Source organism: Cebus imitator, unplaced genomic scaffold (genome assembly GCF_001604975.1).
Source record: "Cebus imitator isolate Cc_AM_T3 unplaced genomic scaffold, Cebus_imitator-1.0 Scaffold132, whole genome shotgun sequence".
Classification (NCBI taxonomy): Eukaryota; Metazoa; Chordata; class Mammalia; order Primates; family Cebidae; genus Cebus; species Cebus imitator.
In genome coordinates, this window is record NW_016107447.1 from 4,887,403 (window position 1) to 4,893,003 (window position 5,601).

General features: G+C 47.6%; 1 protein-coding gene across 4 annotated transcripts in view; it reads right to left on the bottom strand.

The window, feature by feature from the left end:
* STAU1 (staufen double-stranded RNA binding protein 1) overlaps positions 1-4,889 on the bottom strand; it is a 73,656-nt gene extending 68,767 nt beyond the window's left edge. For 2 of the 4 annotated variants that reach the window (XM_017541383.2, XM_017541385.2), the window contains exon 1: positions 4,550-4,889. The gene's annotated coding sequence lies outside the window, so the exon portion shown is untranslated. The remainder of the gene's footprint in view (positions 1-4,549) is intronic. The other 2 variants (XM_017541387.2, XM_017541389.2) reach the window with 2 other exon arrangements.
* Between the last annotated feature and the right edge of the window lie 712 nt (positions 4,890-5,601).

Consider the following 5,601-nt stretch of genomic DNA (forward strand, 5'->3'; position numbering starts at 1 on the left):
GCAGTGAGCCGAGATCGCGCCATTGCACTCCAGCCTGGGTAACAAGAGCGAAACTCTGTCTCAAAAAAAGAAAATTACACCAGAAGCATTTCAATCACAAATGTCTCCATCACCAGAAGTCAATGTAAAACCACCTGTTAAGTCATGTGAAAAAAAAAATCTTTCAAAGAATTCTCTGAACAGTTTTGAAAGCTCTAATATCCCATTCTGAGAAAAAAGCAACCCCAAATCTCTTATTTAAGAGGGTAGGAATTCACCTTTCCTCAAACTGAACAATTCTGCATCACTAGGCATGACATCAAATAAGATGATCCAATTTAGAGGCTCCTGAAAACAGCTACTAGGGAGGGCTGAGGTGGGAGGATTACTTGAGCTCAGGAGTTCAAGACCAGCCTGGGCAACAAACTACAGACCTGCTTATAGAATCCCACAAAAAGATAACTTTTTCATGAAAGTTTCATCTTTATACTGAATTACACTCTTAATCCAATAAAAAGGCTCAAAGAAAGTTGCCCTACAAACTGAGACTACCTTGTGGTATTGGGGAAAGAGACTAGATGAAGCAGCATCCATATTTGATAACACCCAGAATGATATTAATGATTTGGACTTTAGGGGAGAGTTCCATGAGTCATGCCCATTTCTAAACTTAAAATATAGTAAATCCAACAACAAAAAAAATACAGTAAATCCTCTTAATGTAATGGATAGGTTCTTGGAAACGGAGACTTCAGACTAACACAGGCTAATTGACACAAGAGTGAGGTTCCTAGGGCATATTTATCATCAGAAAAACATCACCAAACTTTTAAATAAAGACCAAAACACTTCTAATATTAAACACCGAAATAAATGTCAAGTATACATACTTATTTTTTTCTGAGATGGAGTTTCAATCTTGTTGCCCAGGCTAGAGTGCAATGGCACGACCTCGGCTCACTGCAACCTCTGCCTCCCAGGTTCAAGTGATTCTCCTGCCTCTGCCTCCAGAATAGCTGGGATTTCAAGCACCTGCAACCACACCTGCTAATTTTTGTATTTTCAGCAGAGACGGGGTTTCCCCATGTAGGCAAGGATGGTCTTGATCTCCTGACCTCAGGTGATCCACCCGCCTCGGCCTCCTAAAGTGTTGTGATTACAGGCGTGAGCCACCATGCCCAGCGAGAGCAACTTATTCTGAAGAAACTATATTCACGGTAACAATTCTCAATGCTTAAAAGTTTTACTTTAAGCTTAATGGGAAGCACTATACATTTTGTTAAATGTGTTGTGTCCTTTCCCAGATACTAAATTGTTGTTTCTTTCCTAAATCAAATTTAAGAGGTGTATCCTTCCCCATCTTCCAGGTAGTAATAACTAAAACATAACATGTAACATTTCCACTGTACCTGACCAAGCTCAAAAGTAAACCTACAAAACTGAAATAATAATGTTATAGATCTAAAATCTGGAAAACTATTCGTGACTAGAAATCTGAAAAGTTAAGCAACAATGACAAACATTTATAATATTCCTGTCAACTTCCACTGTAAGAGATCTTTTAGGCAACAAAGAAAAATGTGAACACTTATGTTGTGATTTCATACTATTCAAAAAAATTAAGATTTTATTCATTTGTGCTAAATTTGTTATTTGCAAATAGAGCAGATGGGGGCTCTTCCAAAAACAATTCTACAACAGAAGATTACATTTTGCTTAATTCTTAACCTAAGGTAACAGCGGTATATTTACACAACTACTGTAAAGAAACTAAGTTTGCATTACAAATTATTAACCGTAGTTTAACTTTGACACAAAGTTATCTCTATAAAAGTGGGTTAACAGATCTCTGCCAAAACAGGATCAGGGAAATCTGTATTTCTGATAGCTTTTCAATTACAGTCATTAATAGCTCAAAAATTTTTGCTTTTGTACACAACAAAGAAGCAAGGCTATGTTTTGATTTTGAGAAGGGGAAAGCATTGGATCAAGAGCTATATTTTTCTTTTCTGCTGTACAGAAATCATCTATAAACAGAGAAGAGAAGCCCAACAAATAAAACGAGAACTATGATTCTACTAAAAGTAGATTCTGTGACATTAATAATCTAGGGCAATCCAGTGAAAGTCAAAATCGCTAATGTTTTGATTCGATGTTCAAAATTTCTTTCAAAATAATCTAGTTTGTGAGGGGGATGCAACATGAAACAAGACCGACCTTGGCTATGAGTTAATAATTGTCAGAGCTGAGTGACTACTACATGGGGTTCTCCACACTATTCAATTTTTGCATATTTTCCAGAAAAAACTTTTTAAAAATGGTATTCAAAATACCATTTCCCTACTGCAATATGCCATTGTGATGCAGCAATAGAAGACATGCTTTATACTGCTTGTATACTAGTTGTTTGGTTACGTGGTGTTGTTTTGTTTTGAGACGGAGTCTCGCTCTGTCGCCCAGGCTGGAGAGCAGTGGCGCTATCTCTGCTCACTGCAACCTCCGCCTCCCGGGTTCAAGCGATTCTCCTGCCTCAGACTCCCGAGTAGCTGGGACTACAGGCACCCGCCACCACACTCGGCTAATTTTTGTATTTTTAGTAGAGATGAGGTTTCACCATGTTGGCCAGGATGGTCTCGATCTCCTGACCTCGTGATCCACCCGCCTCCACCTCCCAAAGTGCTGGGATTACATGTTTTAAAAGAGCAATTCAGGCCAGGCGCGATAGCAGGCACCTGTAATCCCAGCTACTCAGGAGGTTGAGGCAGGAGAATCGTTTGAACCCGGGAGGCAGAGGTTGCAGTGAGCCGACTGCACTCCAGCCTGGGAGATGAGAGTGAGACTCCAGCTCCAAAAAAAAAAAAAAAGACTGTCAGAAAATTTTAGGAAAATGTCAAAAAAACAAGGAGGCCACTTTGCCGCATGTGTGTTATTAAGAGATGGGTATAAATCAAAATATTTTCAGTTCACTAAGGAAATTCAATGCCTACAACAATACAGGAGGATCACTCAGGTAAACACACACTCCTTACTCGTATAAAATTTAACTTCCATAAGTTGCATTTCCTTAGAGTATACCTATACAACTAAGTACAAAAATTTTTAAAACCCAGTATCCTTTAATAAAGTTGCTGTTCTAAAAATCCCACCTGCCACCAGGATAACCGAAACTGCTCCCTCTACACTCCAACTGTATTTTTAGTTTTTACCTCAACAAGTAGCAACGTAATTTACATTTGGTAAGCACGGATTCCTGAAAGGCCAAAATCAACCAGGAACCTGATTTAACTCTTTCCACCACGCTCTGAACTACAAGCAGAAGAGAAGTGGGACTTTAAAAAGGTCCACACGGCCAAAGAACAGTGGCAGAACAGACTGAAGCGCGTATCTTCGCGGAACCGAAGAAAACTTCCACACAAGCAATACTGCAACAAGGAGGCGGGGCAAGGGCTTAAAAGGAAAGTCAGCCATCAGGGAGCGGGGAATAAAAGCAAAGCTTCGGTGAAAAAAACTTAAGAGATGTAGAGCAAGAAAAGACAGACAAATTTTTCCATCTTCGTACACCCCCCTTCAAAGCCTGACACACAGCAAGTGCTCCAGATAGGTCTGCTTAACTCAAGGGAAGCTTCTGCCAGCAACTTTCCCAGAAATGGAATGACAAGAAGAAGCTGTATGATGGCGGGGCGGGGGGAAATGGACAGGTTGCTCATCCTGCGGGAGCTGGTGAATATCCTGCAGTCGGCTAAGCGGAGGAGATGGGAAGAAATAGCATCTATCGTTTACAGACTGCCAACTACAGTGCTCCAATTAAGCGTATGCCTCTTTCAGATGTTAACAACTCAAAACAATGCCCTGGCTCTGGACACGGGCACGCGGAACACTGCAGCCTCTAAGAAACCCAAACGGATAGGTAGGTCAACTTCTATCCACTCTACCCATTAAACTATCCCTTCATATCACGCTAATAAATTATGCAGACGGTTTATTGGGACACGCTGTGGGTCTGGCACTCTGATAAGCGCTTTACACGCCCCATTTCACTGAACCCTAACAGCCTTAAGAGGCAGGGACGGTATTTAGCAGCCCCTTTTCCAACCAAGACACAAAGAGTCTAAGTGTCTTGCCTAATGGGGCAGAGCCGGGACTGGCACCCGTTTTGGACACCTGGGCCGTCCTCTTAACCACTAAGCTACAGACCTGGGCCGGCGAGGCTGAGAGGCTCCAGCTCTCGGGGACCTGAAACGGGAACCCCCCCCACTCCCAGCTCCAGCCCGGGGAATAACTTCGGCATCCCAGCGCGCGCCACGCGGGACGAGGAAAGGCGGCCGCGGCACCTGTTTGTGGCCCCGGCGAGGGCTGGAGTGGATGGGGGCGCCCGGGGGCCAGGCCTCGGGGCGCCCCGAGGCGGGGGATGCAGGAGGACCCGCCTCCTCCGGGAAGGCCCCGCGGGCTGGAGAGAGGCCCGGGGGAAGGCGGCGGGGCGCGCGGGCCCGCCGAGGCCTAGGCCCCACCCGCCGCCCACTCCCCACCGCCGCGGCGCCAGCGCGGGCCCCGCCAGGCCCGGCCGCCTCACCTGGCTGCTGCCCCAAGCTCGTCCCCCGGCCGGCGGTCCTGGGCGGCGGCGGCAAGGAGGTGAAGGAGGAAGGAAAAAGGGAGAGGAGGAAGGGACGAAGGGAGGGAAGAGGCGGAGTGGCCACGAAGGAGGCGGGCGCCGCCGGGCCGGGGGGTGGTCAAAGGAAGGGAGAGCCGAGTAAGACGCGGCGGCCGCCGGCGCAAACGCTGAAGAGCCGCTCCGGCGCCCGCAGCCCGGCAGGAAGTGACGGGGGAGGGGCCGGCGCCCGCCCCCGGCCCCCGCCCGCCTCCAGGCCCGGCCCCACCCCCACCCGCGGCCAGGACCACAAGTTCCGGCGGGCGCTGCGGCGCAACCTGCGCTCGCAAGGCACGCCGGTAGCCCAGCGGGAGTGGAGCCATGTCCCGCCTGAGCCGCCGCGGCCAGCCCTGGGGGCCCCGAGGCCTGCCGGGAATTGTAGTTCTGTTGGGAGTTTCGCGCTGCCTGCTGGACTGGCAGCAGGGCTGGGAGAACCCGCCTGCCTTCTTTCCTCCTCCACTTCCTTCCTTCTGTCGGTCTTTCCTCTTCTCCTGCCTCTGGCCTTCGTTTCTCTCCTTCCCGCAGTGTTTGTTCCTTCATCTGTAAATGTTCATTAAATGCTTGCTGTATGCAAGGCATTCCTCCAAGAGCTAGGGATGTAGTGGTGAACAGACAAAAATCCCTGCCCTCGTGGAGCTTACATTCTTGTGTGAGTAAAATACACAATAAATAAATTTAGAAAATTTGGCCGGGCGCGGTGACTCACGCTTGTAATCCCAGCACTTTGGGGGGCCGAGGCGGGCAGATCGCAAGGTCTGGAAATTGAGACCATCATGGCCAACATGGTGAAACCCCGTCTCTACTAAAAATACAAAAATTAGCCGGACGTGGTGGCGGGCGCCAGATATCTCAGCTATTCGAGAGGCTGAGGCAGGAGAATCGCTCGAAGCAGGGAGTCGGAGGTTTCAGTGAGCCGAGATCGCGCCACTGCACTCCGGCCTGGGTGACAGAGCGAGACTCTGTCTCAAAGAAAAAAG